Source organism: Hemicordylus capensis, chromosome 3 (assembly GCF_027244095.1).
Source record: "Hemicordylus capensis ecotype Gifberg chromosome 3, rHemCap1.1.pri, whole genome shotgun sequence".
Lineage (NCBI taxonomy): Eukaryota > Metazoa > Chordata > Lepidosauria > Squamata > Cordylidae > Hemicordylus > Hemicordylus capensis.
Window position 1 is genome coordinate 213,873,160 of NC_069659.1, and position 19,615 is coordinate 213,892,774.

Genomic DNA, 19,615 nt, shown 5'->3' on the forward strand with positions numbered 1-19,615 from the left:
AGGGTGCCAACCGCCCCCATGGGTTGCTAACCCATGAGGTGCTGGGCTCTGGTTTCTGAGACGTTCTGAGTGTAGATTCTCTGGTAGCATATGAGATTTTCAATGACAAACCATGAATCCACTCTCATATGCTACCAGAGAATCTGAATCTACACTCAAAACATCTCAGAAACAACAGAACCCAGTACCCCATGGGTTAGCAACCCGTGGGGGTAGTTGGCAACCTATGTGGTCTACACCACCACTCGCTCTGGGCCACCCTGGTGCCCCCCAAGTGCAGTTATGGGGCAGGAATTATGGAGGTCCATCATTCCCTATGGGGAATAACTTTACAGACACACAAACTCCATTATATCTTTAAAAATCAGCCTTCTGCCCAATTCCTTTGAAATAATTCTGGCAGCTTCCTTGCCCCCACTGGGCACTACCACCCACCATACTCTGCTCTGGGCCACCCCTTCCCCCCAACATGAAGCTATACTTTTGCTAAAACCTCAATTCTTCCCTAAGTGAAAAATCCTATACTTCAAAAATTCACCAAAACCCAGCCCTTTGCCCAATTCCTCTGAAATTTGGGTGGTAGTTTCCACCCATTGGGCACTACCACCCCCACCCACTAGTTTTTCCCTGGGGCCATTTTTTAAAATCAAAAAAAAAAATTTCAGATTCAGATTTTGAAATATTGAACAAAGAACAAAATTGGGGTGTTTCGGATTGGCTGATTTCGAACAAAGAACAAAACGGGGGTATTTCGGATTCGGGCCAAAAACAAAACAGGAAAAACAAACAAACTGCACAACCCTAAGTAGATATACCCTAAGTATATCTGCTGGTCAACTCCAGACTTGACTACCGCAATGCCCTCTATGTGGGGCTGCCTTTGTACATAGTCCAGAAACTGCAGTTGGTTCAGAATGTGGCAGCAAGGTTGGTCTCTGGGTCATCTCAGAGAGACCATATCACTCCTATCTCAAAAGATCTATACTGGTTGCTGATAAGTTTCTGGCCAAAATACAAGGTGCTGGTTATAACCTATAAAGCCTTAAACAGCTTGGGCCCTAGGTATTTAAGAGAAGGTCTTCTTTGCTATGAACTACACCACCCATTGAAATCATCAGGAGAGGTTCATCTGCAGTTGCCACTAGCTCGTCTGGTGGCTACTTGGGGATGGGCCTTTTCCATTGCTGTCCCAAGGCTTTGGAATGCGCTCCCTGCTGAAATAAGAGCCTCCCCATATCTTACAACTTTTTAAAAGGCAGTCAAGACACATTTGTTCACTTAGGCTTTTAATTAGATACTGTTTTAACTGTTTGATGATTTTTAATAGTTTTAACGTTGTTTTAACCTTTTTACTTGTTGTTTTTATTGTTTTGTTGTAAACTGCCCAGTACTTATGTTTTGGGTGGTATACAAACATGTTAAGTGAATAAAAATAAATAAATGATAACTGAGCAATTTTGTTATACCAGTATTTACTGAGGTCATTCATACAATCAAAAATTGTGTTCTACCCAGGTTTGGAAGCTATGTTTTGCTTCTCCTTCTACCTGGTTTCCACAAAATCACTTCTCCCCAGGTTTTCCTCCTAACTTGCTTCCACACAACTGAAAATTGAGAGCACGCACAGCTCCCATACCTGGATATAACACAGTTTTTGTTTGTATGAATGACCTCACTGTCTTAATAATAGCACTGTGCCCTATTTGGAGGCAGAACAGATGGTGCTTTGCTTTGTGCCCTATTGGGCCAATTTACTTTGATGTTGGCTAGGCCTCCAAAACTTCACATAGATCTAATTTGTGTACTATAGACGTAATCTTGCTTGACATTCCCCCACCCCACCCCAGTGCATCCTGGGAACTATATTTTTGTAAAAGAGTATCTAGGATCTAACAAAGAATGTGCAGCACTCTCATTATACTCCAGGTCACAGGATTTTTTGTAGGAAGCCAAGGCAATTTGACACAAAATTGGTGTAAATTTTAACATATGCCCTACTTAATGACCATCTGTCTCAGCTTCTAGAGGAGTATGGTTCCCATGTTTTCAATCCCAGATCCATGATCTAGAATCCTGCACATGTAGGATATCCAATGTTGTTTTATGGTAATGTTCCTTGCACACACTGCTGCTCCCACCAGACATATTTCTTTCATAAGCCACCTTTGCACATAATGCACAACCATGGGTTGGTGAATCTGAGGTTAACTCTTGAACCCAGGAATCGTCCTGCAGATGATCTTTCACCCTGGGTCGTGCAACCTCTGGTTACAGGGCAGAGGAGCCCCTCCCTCTCCCTGGTCCACTGAGGCTGCATCCCTGCAAGCCCCACAGAGCTCTTGTCACCAGACTGCGTGCACATCGGCAGGGCGGCAGCCATTGGTCATGATCTTAAAGGGGGAGTGCCTGGCATGATGGTGCCTTTTTGGCATGGAATGTTCGCTCCACTAACCACATTTAAGGGGGTGAACTTAAGTGGGCTAACCGCTGGGAGCTGCACGGCTCCCGGCGGTTCCCACAACTGCAGGAAAGCAGGCTGGCCTCCCTTAGCCTGCTTTCCTGTGGTCATGAGAATAGCCTCAGCATGTTCTACTTGGTTATTGTACCTCCGGTGGTTACACCTTTGTTGGCTTCCTACTTGTAGGGTGTAGATGAACAAAATAGATAATAGATATAGTTCTGGATGAAAGGCAAAGCTTCCTCACACATGATAGGAGTCAAGAAACAGAACCTTTTGTTCATTTTGAATGAGCTATAAACACCTAATTGACAAGAGAAGGCCCAGAATATATTTTGCTTGTTATGATAGTCAAATAGGTATGGAATATTTTCTTCACAATATTAGGCAAAAAAAATTCTGCTGTATGCTCACAGCAGTCCTCCCCACCCCCACCCCCTGAGACTGGCACTCAGAGACAAGTGAGTCAGACATAGTGAACACTTGGATACCAAGGGAGTGGTTTCCCTAGCAACAGTAACAATGTGAAGTGCTCTCAGAACTTCCTTCTGTGTGCATGCTGGCTGTCTCATGTGACATTTGCTGCAGTGAGCTTGTTTGTGAGAATTATAGACTCTTTTCACATTACTTCCCATATTCGACATCTATTTCTTATTAATTGTAATTTCCTCAAATGACTTGCTTCTCAGTGGGTGATGGACATTCTGTGCTTTAACAGGCTTTAACATCCTTCCACTGGATGAATGAAGCATTTGTCCTGGATGCTGTTTCTGTAAGGGGTGCCACTCAGGAAGCTGCTGGGAGGGAACAGGAGCTGACATGCTTCTCCAAAGGGGAAAGGAAGGCAGGAAGGGGTATGAGTAGGAAGCAAGGATCTGTGTGGCAAGAGTGCACAGGCAGGTCCCAGGACAAGAGGGGAATGGAGCAGGAGGTAGGGATGTGCATGGCCCAAAAGCCTGGCAGTTCAGCTGGTTCGAAGGGGGGGGATCTCTTTAAGGGTGGGTGATGGTGCTCTTATCCCTCCTGCTATATCCTGCCCCCGTCGGTGCTGCTTTCTAAAATGGTCTGGCAGGGCAGTAGCGTACCTCCTTGCTATAGTTTAACTGATTTATGCACCCATGATTTCATAAAGGACTAAAATCATATTTAACATAATTGTAGTTTCTTAGCTACAGAATTTGGATAGTTATTGCACAGGATAAATACAACATTTGCTGTTCCAGAGGTTCTAAAACTTGGCTCCCGATATAATGTTGGGAACTACAACAGCCATTACCATACATCATCATCAATGGTTATGACCGTTGTGGCTAAGGATGATGGGGGTTGTAGTATAACATCTGGGGACCCAGCTTTGAGAATCCCTGGGCTCTTTGATTCCATCAGAATGTCTGAACATCACAGTGAAGGGTACAGTGCTGTGTAATATGGAAAAATGGCCATAGTCTTAGGAAAACATGTGGGGAGGAATAAGAATCTAGTCTAGAGACCAGTTCAGTTCTGTGAGAGGACTGTGTTTGTATGTGTGTATTAAGGATAGCATGGGAAAAACTCTGAATGAATTGGGCTATATAGGATTATAGTCTGCAGTGGCCAGCTCTGGAGTGTTTTTGAGTCTACCCTGACCACTAGCAGGGTAGCTGGTTTGACTAGCTGCTAAAATCTGCCCAGCCCACCTTATACTGATCTTTCTTCATACTGGACTGATCACATGAAGAAAGTTAGTGGCTGGTTTGTATGTATGAATTGGCTTTCGATCTTTAACTTTGGATGCATAGTTAATTTACCAGGAAAAATTTATGAGGAGCTGTAGAACAGTTATTTTCCCTCTTGTGCTTTGCATCTTCTGTCTGACCTTTCACCGATTCTTTGTTAGTACTTAATATTGCCTTCATTGTAATGCAGATTCTGCTGTAGAGCTCAATGTTTAGTTTATCAAGTTACTTCAAGTGCCTCTTAGTTCTTCTCAGCACTGAAAGGAAACTTCCTAATAAGAGTCTTTTTAGAGCCTGCTCTTAATTAATCAAAGCTGTTTGGAATTGAAGCCTATTTGCCAGCAGTTAACACAGAGACATGAGCTATTGTGGGAACCTTGCTGATCCTCTGTTTTGACAAGGCAGATGCAGTTTAACATTACTGTTGAACTGATGACCTGTGGCTGTGATGCAAAAGAAAACGGTGGGGAAAGCAAATAGGCAACTGGTTGGCCTGAAATTATCTGTTCCTTGAGTTGTTTGCTGTTCTTTACAATGGAGATTGGTGCCACCTATGGGTTTCACAGGACAACTGTTAGTGATTACCTTAACTAAAGTTTGCTTTACCGTAGATGCGTTTTCTAAAGCCCATGATTATATCTAAAGCCCATGATTATATAAAGCCCATGGTGTATATCTGAATGGTCATTCATATATATATATATATATATATATATATATATATATATATATATATGCCAGTTCTGCCTCACAGTCACAAATTCAGTGTGTGCTCTCGCTTGATCAAGAACCCAGGGCATGGATATGGGTAGTATCAGTAGAAAGGCAATTACATACATTTTAAAAAGATGTTGAAGCAATTCTTGTGATCACCCATAAGTGGGCTAAGGGAGCCTAGCCTGCTTTTGGGTGGTTGTGTGCTGCAACGGGAGCCATGCGGCTCCCAGCAGCTAGCCCTCAAAACTACCCCTCCCCTAAAGTTAACAGAGCGAGCACTCCATTAATCACGTCTTTTTGCTTGTGTGTTGCCACGGTGCATGGTGACACAGGAGTAGACCACTGACTGGAAGGCTGGAAGCAGCCTCCCGGGCTTGGGGGTCTCTCCAGGATGCAGGGCATCCTGGAACTTCTGGGGGCCACACAGCCCCCGATTCCCACAGCCCACGCCGGCTCCATGACGGAGCCAGCAGTCGTGTGGGCTGCCGATCCAGCAGCCCAGAGCTGCTTTCCGATCATCTGTGGGGAGAGCAGGCTAAGCTGCGAACCCCCTTCTGGCGAGTCTCCCTGATTGTGAGACTCGCCTTGTTCTCTGTGTTGCATAAAATAAAGGGACTGCAGCTACGGCAAGACTGTTTCTGGAAGAGACAATGAAGCTATTCCCATGATTGACAAAAATTTGGCTAGGGAAGGCTGTGGGAAGCAACGGGAGCTGTGTGGCTCCCGGTAGCAGCTCGGCGGCAAGCCTGCTTATGGAGCCCACTGCTTAACCTGGGTTTCGGGCATGAGAGCACCCAAAAACCGGGTTAAAGGATCATGTCGGTAGGCTCCCCAGAACTGAAAGGAAACCTTATGTCTTAACTACAGATCCTCTTTCTAATTCTAATTCTATACAGAACTTTGCCACAGAATTACAATGAGGTAATTCCCACAATCAAAAACTATTCTACCCGGGTTTGGGAGCTCTGTGTGTTCCCAGTTTTTGATTGTGTGGAAACAAAGTAGGAGGAAAACCTGGGTGGAAGTGACTGGGTGGAAGCAAGGTAGGAGGAAAACCAGGGTAGCTTTTCCACCTGCCTTGCTTCCACACAATCACTTCCACCCAGGTTTTTCTCCTACCTTGCTTCCACACAATCAAAAACTGGGAGCATAGCTCCCAAACCCAGGTAGATGACAGTTTTTGATTGTGTGAATTACCTTAACGAGTAACTGAGAGCAAGTAACAACTATAAAAATAATCTGAATGGCCTGGGAAGTTACATAAATGTGGAGCAATAAGTGAAATTCAAAAATCTTTATAAAATTTACAATATAATAAAACATGAGATATTGACTCAACCATTCCATCACCACATGGGCATAAACATGATGCGTAAGAGGCCTTTTTAAACCTAGAGGCGGGTCTCACTATCCGTGAGACCCGCTTTTGTGAAAACTGCGGGGAGAGTGGGCTAAGTCCGCTCTCCCCGCAGACGAATGAGCAGGGAGCCCTGGGCGGCTGGACTGGCCACCCACACGATGGCCAGCTCCGTGACAGAGCCAGCGGGGGTGGGGGGAGCAGGGGCCGCACGGCCCCCGCAAGCCCCAGTATGCCCTGCATGAGCACACAGGGCATACTGGGGAGACCCCTGAGCTGGGAAGTGGCTTTTTGCCTCCTGGCCGGGGGGTCTACTCATGAGTAGGCGTGGCGCGAAGCCGCACCACGGCTGCTCACGAGCCTACAAAGCAGGAGTGCTCGCTCCACAAACCTGCTTTTTGGCAGGGGTTCTCGAGCAGGTTACCTGCTCAAGAACTTGGCTGCGAGCCCGGCGGTTCTTACGACCAACAAAAATCAGGCTAGGCTCTCCTAGCCCGATTTTTGTTGGTCGTGAGAATCACCCCCTAGCCTCCAAAACCCAAGATAGAAATTCATTAAAGCATGCCAATATTTATTGCATTTATATACCGTCTCATACAAATGTCTTATGGGAGTTTACAAAATAAATGATAAAACCAGAATTAAAACCAAACCTTAAAACGGTTAACAAATTAAAAACAATCAAACAGTAAGAACCTGTAATATTAGTAACCTGTAAGTAATAACAATAATTAGAGGTCAGTCTACATGCCCATACCAAAGAAAGGAGACTTAAAGATTGTGGAAACCATCACACAATATCTTTAATTTCACATGCTAGCAAAATAATGTTCAGGATCATCCAATGCGGATTAGAGACCTACGTGGAAAGGGAAATGTTCAAGCTGGTTTCAGAAGAGGCCAAGGAACAAGAGACATCATTGCTGATGCATGCTGGATAATTGAGAAAGCCAAAGAATACCAAAAAGAAGTCAATATGTGCTTTATTGATGTCAGAAAAGCCTTTGATTGTGTCGACCATGTCAAGTTGTGGAATGTCCTTAGGAAAATGGGCATCCCAGAACATCTCATTATTCTCATGAGAAACCTATACATAGGACAGGAAGCCGCAGTCCAGATGGAACATGGTAAAAAAAAGCCTGGTTCCAGATGGGCATAAGACAAGGAGTAAGACAAGGCTGTATACTTTCTCCTTTATTCAATTATATGCTGAATATATACTGAGAAAAACTAGACTGGAAGAAGAAGAGTGTGTTTTTAAAGTTGGAGGAAGAAACATCAATAACCTGTGCTACGCTGATGACACCAATCTGATATCTGAGGATGCAGATGATCTGCAAGAACTAGTAATGAAAGTCAAGGAGCACATGGGACTACAATTAAATGTAAAGAAGACTAAACTAATGACAACAGGTACAGCAACCAGTCTCAGAATAGATAATGAAGACACTGAAGTGGTGGATAGCTTCTACCTTTTAGGATCAACCATCAACAGTAAAGGATCCAGGAGTCAAGAAATACGCTGCAGACTAACACTTGGTAGGGCTGCAATAAAGGCCTTGGAAAGGGTATTTTGATGCTGTGACGTGTCTATACCTACAAAGATTAGAATCATTTGGACAATGGTTTTTCCTGTGACACTCTATGGATGCGAACGCTGGACTTCGAAGAAGCCAGAAAAAGTATTGATGCTTTTGAACTTTGGTGCTGGAGAAGACTTTTGAGGATACCATGGACAGCCAGGAAAACAAACAAACAAATAATAGAACAAATCAATCCAGAATTTTCACTCAAGGCACATATGACTAGGCTCAAACTATCATACTTTGGACACATTATGCGAAAACCCAGCTCCCTTGAGAAGTCCATAATACTGGGAAAAGTTGAAGGAAAAAGAAGAGGATGACCAGCAGCAAGGTGGATGGACTCGATTACGGCAGCAATGAATGCACCACTGAGAGACCTTAAAGGTCAAGTTGAAGACGGATCATTCTGGAGAGAATCTATCTATGTGGTCGCTAAGAGCTAACACTGACATGATGGCACTCACGCAATCAATCAATCAAAAATAACCACCATAAAAGCCAAATCACAGTTATCGAAGGCTTGATTAAATAAATGCATCCTGAGTGCTCTTTTAAAAACTGCTAGTGATGGGAAAGCTCTTATAACAACAGGGAGTTCGTTCCAGAGCCTTGGGGCAACTATAGAAGAGGCCCGGCCCTGAGTCATCTCCAGATGAGCTGGGGGCAGCCGCAGGCAGACCTCTCCCAAATATCTTAAATATCAGTGGGTGTCCTGAAGTAGAAGGCACTCTCTTAAATACCCTGGGCCCAAGCTGTTTAGGACTTTACAGGCAATCACCAGCACTTTATATTTTGCCTGGAAACATATGGGCAGCCAGTGTAATGCTTTTAAAATAGGAGAAATATGGTCTCTTCAGGTTGCCTTAGAGACCAACCTGACTGCTGCATTTTGTACCAATTGCAGTTTCTGAACTATGTACAAAGGCAGCCCCACATAGGCAAGTGACCTCAAGCTGAACCCCCCAGGCCAGCTGGGAGCTGGTTCAGTGTTCAAAAAGTTTCTGAGGGTTTTTTTAAAACGCAGAGCCTGGGGTAATTTTGCCATGGGGGTGCTGCCGTGGCCACAGAGGAGGGGTGTCAGAAGCCTTCCCCTCCCCCCCCCATGCCCCCCTGGTCTTTTCTGGGCCGTTTCAGCTCATTTTGGAGGCTTTCTGGCCCTCTTCTGGCTCACGGTGGCCATTTTGAAAGCCACTACACATGTATGTGGGCTACTTGTGTGTCCAGGTCGGCACTTGAACTGAACTGGGCACACTGGTTTTGTGCACACCCCTAGACCTAGATAGAGTGCATTGCAGGAGTCGAGTCTGGAGTTTACCAGCAATACCACTGTTTTTAGGTCGCTCCAAAAAGTGGAAAGAAACTGCAGTGAGGGGAAAAACCTGCCTCTTGTGCCTGACAAAGTGGCCCAGCCTCCACAAAAGCGAACCCCAAGGGGAATCCCAGTGCATCTCACAAACACCTTCTGCAGTTTATTATCACTGTTGGACTCTCTCCTTCCAAAATGACAGCTATTTTGCTAGGCTTGTGGTAAGCTGGCAGTAATTGGATGTTCAGGAGAAAGCACCTTAAAAGACTGTTACAAGAGCCTTAAAGGAGCTATCTCTTCATTTTGGCTTTTAATATCATCTAGTTTTAACCGTAATTTTAATGAGATTTCATCTGGTCTAAATGTTATTTGGTTTTAATTGTTCTTTGTTTTTTATTTTCATGTAAACCACTCTGAGCCACTTCAGGAAGGGGGTATATAAACTGAATGAATGAATGAATGAATGAATGAATAAGATATATGGTAACTGACCAGAACCTCAGCACCAAGTTAGAACTGGCTCAGTTCCTTGTTGGCTTTAAATAAATAAGCCAAGCTTTGTTTATTACATCAGGGGGTAGTGCCAGATTTGTGGGGTAGTGCCAGATCTTTTTCGCATTGCCCTTTGTGATGTCTACAGTTAATGGAACTGGGTTTTTTTATATTCTGATTTTTTTTTCTTGACTAAAATGTTTTAGGTTTTAATTATTGTTTTACTGTTAGTCACTTTGTAAACATGATAGTAGAAAGGCAAAGAATAGAAATGGGGATTTATTTATTTTTTTAGTTCTGCACCATTTATCTTTTAGTGTGGGAGAAGGAGGGAGGATAGCAGTTGGTGGAAAGAATTCAGGTGGATGTATATAGACAGTAATGAGAATCACTGTAATTGCTTTGTTTGACTATTTTTTACTTTTCTCCCCCCCCCCCCTCCTTCTTATGTCTTTTTGTTTGTACTTCTGCTAAAACAATTTAAAAAAATTAAAAAGAAAGAAATGGGGGGGAAATGTTGATTTGCCCCAATAAGGTATGAATGAACTTGGTATGACAATTGTTTGACATACAATTACCCCACCCAACAAATTGACTGGTTGTAATTCATATGTGTGTTCAAAAGGACCTAGTTTATACTTTGGAGCACATTTGATTTTTCATGGCCTAGGGTTTTTGTGTATGAGGCTTGATCTCTGTGAGAGCATTGTTTATGGAATCCAGTATATCTAGGTTGCTTCTGAGGTCCTTAATTTGAGGTGATCTTCAGTAATGATATACTGATTTATATGCAGTGGAGATTCCAATATATTTAAGTAGCAGCCTACCCTTAATCAATGTTGGATTGCTGAGCTCACATATGTATTCAAACAGGCATGCACTTAGGACCGGACCTCAGGGCCCAGGTCCTATCCTCTGCTGTGGGTGGGTGTGTGGCCTCCAAGCATTCCCCCAGGGGCCTCCGCTGGCTCTTCCACCCGCCTGCCCTAGTCTTGCACCTGAAATGGTGGTGGGCCGCCCACCATTTGTCTCGGCCTGGCCTGGCCTGCCCGGGCGGGGGGAGGAGAGAGGCTCCAAAAACACCCATGCACCGTGCTTCTCTAAGTGCCAACTCTGCTGTCTGTGTGGGCCGTGCTGTGCAGCGCCACAGTGCCCAGCACACAGAAGGAGAAACGCTGCATGTGGCACACTGCTCGTTCGGCCTCGGCTGTCATGTGTGTAGGGGGCACAGCGGCTGCAAAACCCCATGCAATGGAAAGATGGGAGGCAGGCTTGCAAAGAGAAATCCAAGCTCTGCCTGGGCAGATTTCCCAGCAGGAGCTCCAAGCACGTGGAGGCGGAGCCATTGTGAGAGCAAGCAGGAGAGGCTGCTCTAGGCCAAAGAGGCACAGCAGGTTTGCCTGGGAGGGTGGGCGCCTGAGTGGCTGTCTGCTCCGATGGGAGGTTGAGTGGGGGGGAATCTGTGCTCGGGCAGAGAGGGAAGAGCAGGCGGGAGTGGTGCTGTTTCCCCATCTGGATTTGGGATCTCAGGTGGCGGGGTGGGTGTGGAGGCAGGATTCTTCTTCCAGGGGACCAAAGACGAGGACTGAGGAGGAGTATATGGAGCCTGTTAACAAGTGGAGCCGTAAGCAAGTAGTGGAGTGGACCAAGGGTAAGAACTGGAACTTGGGCTGCTCCTTTTTGCTCTTTGAGCCTGGCCCTGGCAGGAACTCCTACTATTTCCCCCACGCTGTGTTTTGCGGAGAATGCCTTCTCCGCTCCAGCCTTGCTCTTCTTCACCTTCTCCAAAACTTCCCCATCTCTCTCTCTCTCTCCTTCCCTCCCTCCTCCCACCTTCTGGTCCTGCTCTTGTCACATGCTCCTGTCCCCTGTGTCTAGGAAGAACATATTCAGCTGCTGCTGCTGCTTCAGGAGGGATCATCATACCTGCAATTAGGGATCTTGCTTAATTTGAAGAGTGCTTTGCAAGGTTTCGTTCCCTGGCTATTAGCAACTCTCACGTCTTTAACTAGAAAATCCAGCCACTCATGTGTAAACAAACAGTCCAGCAACAGTGTGAACCCCATGTTAGCACTCCCTCTTATGCAGCATGTAGCATTAACACGTAAACAAAGGCAAACTTCACCAAGAAGTCCTGGGAGGCATTAACTGGGAAGCATTATCTCCTTTGACACTTTCAGAAGCACCTGGGTGACCAAAGAGGAGTAGGAATACATGCTGCTCTTTAAAGTGGAAGAGACCCTTTACCCTATTTATGGATTCCTGAATCCAGTTTTACCTCTCCACTAATTGTGAACTGAAGCAGTTAAAGGGAACCAAGTTCTGAGTCTTATGTTCATAATAAGGTGTTGGTGTAAATGTAGCCTTCACAGTGGCCACAGATTTCTTTCTAAACAGACTTTCAATTTCTGGCTGATTTATTGCGTGTTGGTTAGGGCTGTAGTTACGCAAAGCATCGTTAAGTTATCATCAGTTAATAGGGGTGTGTACGGAATGGGCTGGTCCGAGTCCGAACCAGACCTGGACCAGACCAGGCTTGTTTGGTCTGGCACCCCCTTGTACCCCCCCCGGTTCAGTTCGATCTAGGGAGTGGGGCTGGCAAACTTTTTAAAAAAATAAAATAAAATTGTTTTTAAAAATAATTTTTCCGAGGTGGGTTGTGTGCCCACAGAGGTTCCCTCTCCCCCACCAGCCTCTTTTCCTTCCAAAACCAGCCCATTCGGGCCTTCCCCCCCCAGAACGTTGGCCATTTTGGAGGCCGCCATGCCGTGTGACGCAGAATCCACATGCCCAGCACAGATGGGGCAATAATCTGCGGGGGAGGTAAGTGTTTACAGCCTTCCTTCCCATGTGTCCCAAGCCCTTTCTCACTGATTGTGAGAAAGTGCTCTATGTGTTGTTTGTGTTTGATGGTTTCATCCAACTTCCTCAGCCCATCTCAGTGGGCCATCTGTTGGCTGCAGGGCCTTGCTGTCAATTCTACATTGCTGGCCATAAATATGCCTGATTTAAGCTGCTGAGAGACGAGCTGATAGATGCTGGAACTGGAAAGCCCTCTCAACCAACTGCTGGCAATGCAGGTGTGCTAATGTGACAGAAAGAGGCTATATACTGATCTACTGACAATATTCTGGAGTTTCTATGTATTTTTTGTATAATGATTGAGTTGGTCTGATTGACAGAAGCCACCTTCTGAGGGTTGTTTTTTTTTAAAGCCATACTTTAAATACAAAAATTATAAATATGTCCTTTTCCTACACCAGGACTGACATCCATATAAAAATAATTTTTCTAGCTTCAACCCTCAAATTCTAACCCATTTGTTATCTGAGCTTTGGTCCCATAGTTGACAGAGAGGCTATTCCCATGAGCGAGCAAAAGCGGAACAAGGGAGCCCAGCCCGGTTTTGCTCACTCGTGAGAACTACTGGGCTCGAGGGCAAGCTCACCTAAATATCCACCCTCTAAATGAGGTTTAATGGAGTGAGTGCTCTGTTAACCTCATTTTTTTAGATCGTGTGTCTGCCACGGCTGCTTGCAGCTGTGGCAGACACACTCAGGAGGGGGAATCCCTCCAGGGGTGGGGCACTGCACGGCGGCACTTCCTTTCACCTGGCCCCCCGAGTTGCTGGGCATGGGTGGACAGCAGGAGAGCCACCGCTCATCTGGGAGGCAATCCGCCTGCCCAGGGACCAAGGGAGGATAATCTGTGGGCAGGTAAGTGCTTTCAGACTTCCGCCCCACAAAAAAGGGCACCTCTTCTCACTTGATCATGGTAAGAGCTTCAGAGAATTGCCGGGTCATATTCACTAGGGCTCTATCTCTAGGGCTGTGTATTATTTATCAATACTGTAGGCACAAAAATTTCATTTTTGAGGAAGCAGAGAGCTATTGTTGAAGGAGAGCATCCATGTAATGGACATTTATTTGATGGAGACAGGTGAAAGGCCAACAAATTGTTAATAATTCACATTAGTGCACTGGAAATAGAGCAAGAAGCAGTACGGGCCATTGTCCAAGTGATTTTCCTCTTGATATTTGCACTCTGTTTCAGCAACCAGATATGGCATATAATAATTTTTCTTGACTTGTTTTCTGTGTTCAGCACTTATATGAGCAGCATTTAGAAATGTGATTCTCTGTGGAGAAATTTCTCCAAATTGTGAATTATCTCTGAATATCAGGGTTTTCAGGGTTCCCTCAAGGAGAAATTCAAATTCTCACTGAATTTCAGGTATTCATCATAAGGATGAATTTTGGATAATTTTTCAGATGGTTTCTCTACTTCCCTTTTGCTGATCACGTAATTTAGTTCTAAGACACAAACAGATGTTGAAGCTCTCCTCACGATCAGTGAGGAGAGCTGGAAGGGTTAACTGCGGGGAAGGAGGGTTTACCAAGGGGGTTCCAAGGGGGTTCCCTGCACTGGCAGAACGGTGGCACAGACAAGTGGCAGCTCTCCTGTCATCCACCTGCGCCTCGCCCGGCAGCTCTGTGGGTCAGTTGAAGGGAAGCACCACGGGAGTGTGCGGTACATTCCTGGAGTACTCCCTCCCCCTCCCCAAGTGTGTCTGCCATGACTGCAAACAGCCACGGCAGACACATGATCAGAAAACTGGGGTTAGCAGAACGTGCGCTCCGCTAACTTTGTTTTTTGGGGGGCATTTAAGTGGCTTGCCACCAGGAGCTGCACAGCTCCCATGCAGCACATGACCAGCCAAAACCGAGCTGGGCTCCCTTAGCCCAGTTTTGGCTGGCCATGAGAATTGCCTCATTATTTAGAAAAGCGTTGATTTAATAGTAGAGTCTTTGATAACAGTAAAAAGGCTGATACCTGGATGTTGTGGTCTGTGCTTCTGTAGCTCTCTGGGGCCTGCTAATCAGCAATGAGCCATTTCTAAGCTTTTCATAGTATGTAATTTTCATTCAATCATACATGAGAAGTAGCTTCCAAAATACTTTAATTCCAGCAATAAATGTAATGCGGATTTAGAATCTTTTGGAATTTCTCTACAAAACTGTAGGAATTTTTTTTTAAATAAGCCTTTTCATTATCAGAACAGGTTAATGATTTTAGGAAGAAATGGAACACAGATTTACAGCATGAGATATTGGTGCAATCATTAATGAACATCAGGAGTAATGGATGAAATCCAGATTAATTTACTCCATTATACTATTTAGGAGTTATTTTAAATTCAGTTAGGACTACTCAGGAGTAATTTAGTGGATGTCGGCCACTATCCTGAAGCTTATTGATTAATTGATTCAAAAGGTAACAATATATATATTTTTAATGTACCAATGGTATTTGGTATATAAATTACAAAGAGTTAAGGGCAATGCTGATGTAACAATTCACTTAAAAGATTTTATTTAACACATACGGTGGCCAGTCTCTATTTTGCAAAGATATTAAACCTTGGTATTAGGAAAAAATGTAAAGGAAAAGGTCTGATAATATAAACATTCCTATATTGTATCAGACCATGTCCCAGTATTCTGATTCCAGAAGGGGCCAGTCAGAAAGTAATGGAGGCTCACAAGTAATGCCTGAATTAGAGCCAGCGTGGTGTTGTGGTTGGAGTGCTGGACTAGGACCAGGGAGACCCGAGTTCAAATCCCCATTCAGCCTTAATACTTGCTGGGTGACTTTGGACCAGTCACTTCTCTCTCAGCCTAACCTACTTCACAGGGTTGTTGTGAGGAGAAACTCGAGTATGTAGTACACCGCTCTGGGCTTCTTGGAGGAAGAGCGGGATATAAATGTAAAAATAAATAAATAAATCATAAATGAAGATTATGGCCTTACTCGTGTGGTTTGTCACCAGCACCTGGTACTCCAGAGACACACTACCTCTAAATATGAAACACATGCTGCTGTAATAGTATTGCTGGTCAGTCTAGAATGGGAGTAGTGGACAAATACAATGTAGAATTCCTTCTGCTTTAACTATTTGCTGTCAAAATAGTCATTGCACTTCTCTGGAGCTCTAGACTTTAGACTTGGATCCAATTTATACATTGCTGTGGTGGTTACTGAAAAATCACTTTGCCCTAGCCATACTTAACACTGTTTTGAAACAGTGGAAGCTCATATCATGTGTGTTGCCTCAATAAAGTGATTTCTTGCAATGCCAATGTTTGCAACAAAATGGCACCATCACGGGAAGTGACCAGGTTTTAGGGTTGTGTGTTTTCTATTTTTTTCTGTTTTGATTTGTACCAAATCTGAATCAACCCCATTTTGTATTTTGTCCGAAATTAAGCCTTCTGAATCACCACAGTTTTGTATCTGAATTAATCTGAATTAATTCAGATTAAAAAATGGATCATGTGGTCAAAAGAGTGGGTGGGGGTTATAGTGCCCAATGAGTGGAAGCTGCCACAAACATTTCAAAGGAATTGGGCAAACTGCTGATTTTTGGTGAATTTTTGAAGTTTGCGCGTCTTTCAGATTTTCTCCATAGGGTATGATGTTGGTTTCAGGAAAAGTATAGCTTCACTCAAGGTGGGGGAAAAGGGTGGCCCAGAGTGGAGTGTGGTTGGTGGTAGTGCCCAGTTGGTGCAAGGAAGCTACCACAATTTTTTCAAAGGAATTTGGCAAAGGGCTGATTTTTAAAGAATTAATGAAGTTACGTGTCTTTCAGATTTTCCTTGTAGGGTATATTGGAGGTTTCTGCAGTCCCATAACTCCACTTGAGGGGCAATGGGGTGGCCCAGAGCAAGTGGTGGTGTAGTGCACATAGGGTACCAACCACCCACATGAGTTGCCAACCCATGAAGTACAGGGTTTTGTACTAGAGGTGTTCTGAGAGTAGATTCTCTAGTAGCATATGAGAGTGGATTCATGGTTTTCATTAAAAATCTCATTTGCTACCAGAGAATCTAAACTCAACACCTCAGAAACAACAAAGCCCAGTACCCCAATGGGTTAGCAATCCAGGGGGTTGGTTGGTACCCTCTGTGCACTACACCACCACTCGCTTCGGGCCATCCCAGTGCCCCCCAGGTGGAGTTATGGGGCTGCTGAAACCTCCATTATTCCCTATAGGGAAAAATCTTAAAGATGCATAAACCTCAAAAATTTCTAAGAAATCAGCCCTTTGCCCTATTTGTAATCTGGGTGCACCACCCTTGGGGCACTGCCACCCATAAGAACATAAGAACAAGGCCCAAGGCCCATCTAGTCCAGCATCCTGTTTGACACAGTGGCCCACCAGATGCCGCTGGAAGCCACAGACAGGAGTTGAGGGCGTGCCCTCTCACCTGCCATTACTCCCCTGCAACTGGTACTCAGAGGCATCCTGCCTTTGAGGCTGGAGGTGGCTCACAGCCCTCCGACTAGTAGCCATTGATAGACCTCTCCTCCATGAAGTCATCCAAACCCCTCTTAAAGCCATCCAGGTTGTTGGCTGTCACCACATCCTGTGGCAGAGAGTTCCAAAAGTGGATCACGCGTTGTGTGAAAAAGTACTTCCGTTTGTTGGCCCTAGACCTCCTGGCAATCAATTTCATGGAGTGACTCCTGGTTCTAGTGTTGTGTGAGAGGGAACAGAATCTCTCTCTCTCCACTTTCTCCACACCATGCATGATTTTATAGACCTCTATCATGTCTCCCCGCAGTCGTCTTTTTTCTAAACTAAAAAGCCCCAGGTGTTGTAGTCTTGCCTCATAAGAAAGGTGCTCTAGGCCCCTGATCATCTTGGTTGCCCTCTTCTGTTCCTTCTCCAGTTCAACAATGTCCTTTTAAAGATGTGGTGACCAGAATTGTACGCAGTATTCCAAGTGTGGTCGCACCATAGTTTTGTATAAGGGCATTATAATGTTAGCCATTTATTTTCAATCCCCTTTCTAATGATCCCTAGCATGGAATTTGTCTTTTTCACAGCTGCCGCACATTGAGTCGACACTTTCAACAAGCTATCCACCACAACCCCAACATCCCTCTCCAGGTCTGTCACCAACAGCTCGGATCCCATTAGCATATACTTGAAGTTGGGGTTTTTCGTGCCAATGTGCATCACTTTACACTTGCTAACATTGAACCGCATTTGCCATTTTGTCGCCCACTCCCACAGTTTGGAGAGATCCTTTTGGAGCTGCTCACAATCCGTTTTGGATTTCACTACCCAGAAGAGTTTGGTATCATCTGCAAATCTGGCCACATCGCTGCTTACCCCTGCTTCTAGATCATTTATGAATAAATTAAAAAGCACCGGTCCCAGTACAGATCCCTGGGGGACCCCACTTCTTACTTCCCTCCATTGTGAAAACTCTCCATTTATACCTACCCTCTGTTTCCTGTCTTTCAACCAGTTAGCAATCCACACATGTACTTGTCCCCTTATCCCATGACCGCTAAGTTTCCTCAGGAGTCTTTGATGAGGAACTTTGTCAAAAGTCCAGGTAGACTATGTCAACTGGATCACCTTGATCCACACACTCGTTGACACTCTCAAAGAAGTCCAAAAGGTTGGTGAGGCAAGATTTACCTTTGCAGAAGCCATGCTTGCTCACTCCCAGCAGGGCCTGTTCTTCTAGGTGCTTTACAATTTTATCCTTGAGGATGCTTTCCATCAATTTGCCTTGAACGGACGTTAGGCTATCCAGCCTGTAATTTCCCGGATTGCCCCTGGATCCCTTCTTGAAAATCGGTGTTACATTTGCTACTCTCCAGTCCTCTGGTACAGAGCCCAATTTCAGGGATAAGATAAATATTTTAGCAAGCAGGTCGGCAATTTCACATTTGAGTTCTTTGAGGACTCTTGGATGGATGCCATCTGGCCCTGGTGATTTGTTAGCTTTCAGTTTTTCCAGACAGTTTAGAACATCATCCCTTGTCACTTCTATCTGACTCAGCTCTCTAGCCTCCATCCCTAAAAAGCCTGGTTCAGGAACAGGTATATGCTCAGTATCCCACTGTTTTGCCCCTGAAGCCTCACATAAACAAGTTGAAAGAGTGAAGAGAATGACCAATGAGCCAGCGTGGTGTAGTGGTTAGAGTGCTGGACTAGGACCGGGGAGACCCAAGTTCAAATCCCCATTCAGCCATGATACTAGCTGGGTGACTCTGGGCCATTCACTTCTCTCAGCCTAACCTACTTCACAGGGTTGTTGTGAGGAGAAACCTAAGTATGTAGTACACTGCTCTGGGCTCCTTGGAGGAAGAGCGGTATATAAAATGTAAAAATAAATAAAATAAAATTGCCTTGGTACTATGGAACAGCTTCAAATGTTCATTTAACTGAACTGGAGTGAGCCGTAGCCCAAACAAATCAGCCTACTGTTCAGAATTGTTGAGATTTATCATCATTGCCTTTAAGAAATAGCAAAACCATGGATCATGGTTACAAGAAAGAGAGAAGCAACTAAGATTCCTGGGGATGTCATTAGATTGACAGGTGTGTTCCCCACCCCCCTCCTTTTGTCTCCTGTAGTCCCATGTGGATGACCTGTCCCTGCAATGGCAAAAGTTGTGAACCCCTGGCTTAGACATCATGTCCCACCAAATTACATTAGACTGCTCAACTTGGGCATCAAAACTTAGATACCACTATAACTCATAAAAATCAGAAGAAAAACAAAATAGCTCTTCAAAAGACCCCTGAACAAGTCAAGAGATTCTTTCTAAACCCTTGGAAAGAAAAACCTGTGTAATTTCAGAACTTTCTTAACCAGCTTCTCGAAAAGCTTCTCCACACAATTTATACCATGGCTTTTAGCAAGAGCTTTGGAATTGCATTTAGCTCCCAAAGATATTTGGGTATTTCTGTCTCAAAATGCTGTCTTCCAAATCCCTTTGCAAGGTCAGTTTGCATTTCAATCACACTGAATACAACACTTAACTGAACTATTCATTCTCAACAGTTTTTGCATATCTTATCTTAGGCTAATCACTCAGTGCCTCAGCTGGAGTGGAAAGAGTCAGAGAAGTCAATTTGAATTGCAATGCTTTTCCGAAGAACAAAGCATTCTGTCCTAA

At 44.6% G+C, this 19,615-nt stretch overlaps 2 protein-coding genes across 4 annotated transcripts in view; one reads left to right on the forward strand and one right to left on the reverse strand.

Annotated features, from left to right (window-relative positions):
• Positions 1-19,615, reverse strand: part of RASGEF1A (RasGEF domain family member 1A) — a 349,237-nt gene that overhangs the window by 129,877 nt on the left and 199,745 nt on the right. The gene's annotated exons all lie outside the window — the stretch shown is intronic.
• The window catches only part of LOC128348917 (uncharacterized), a 90,286-nt gene continuing 81,764 nt past the window's right edge, over positions 11,094-19,615 (forward strand). The window contains exon 1 of one of the 2 annotated variants that reach the window (XM_053304666.1): positions 11,094-11,282. The gene's annotated coding sequence lies outside the window, so the exon portion shown is untranslated. Of the gene's footprint in view, positions 11,283-13,265; positions 13,348-19,615 lie in introns of those variants that run through there. The other variant, XM_053304670.1, reaches the window with a different exon arrangement.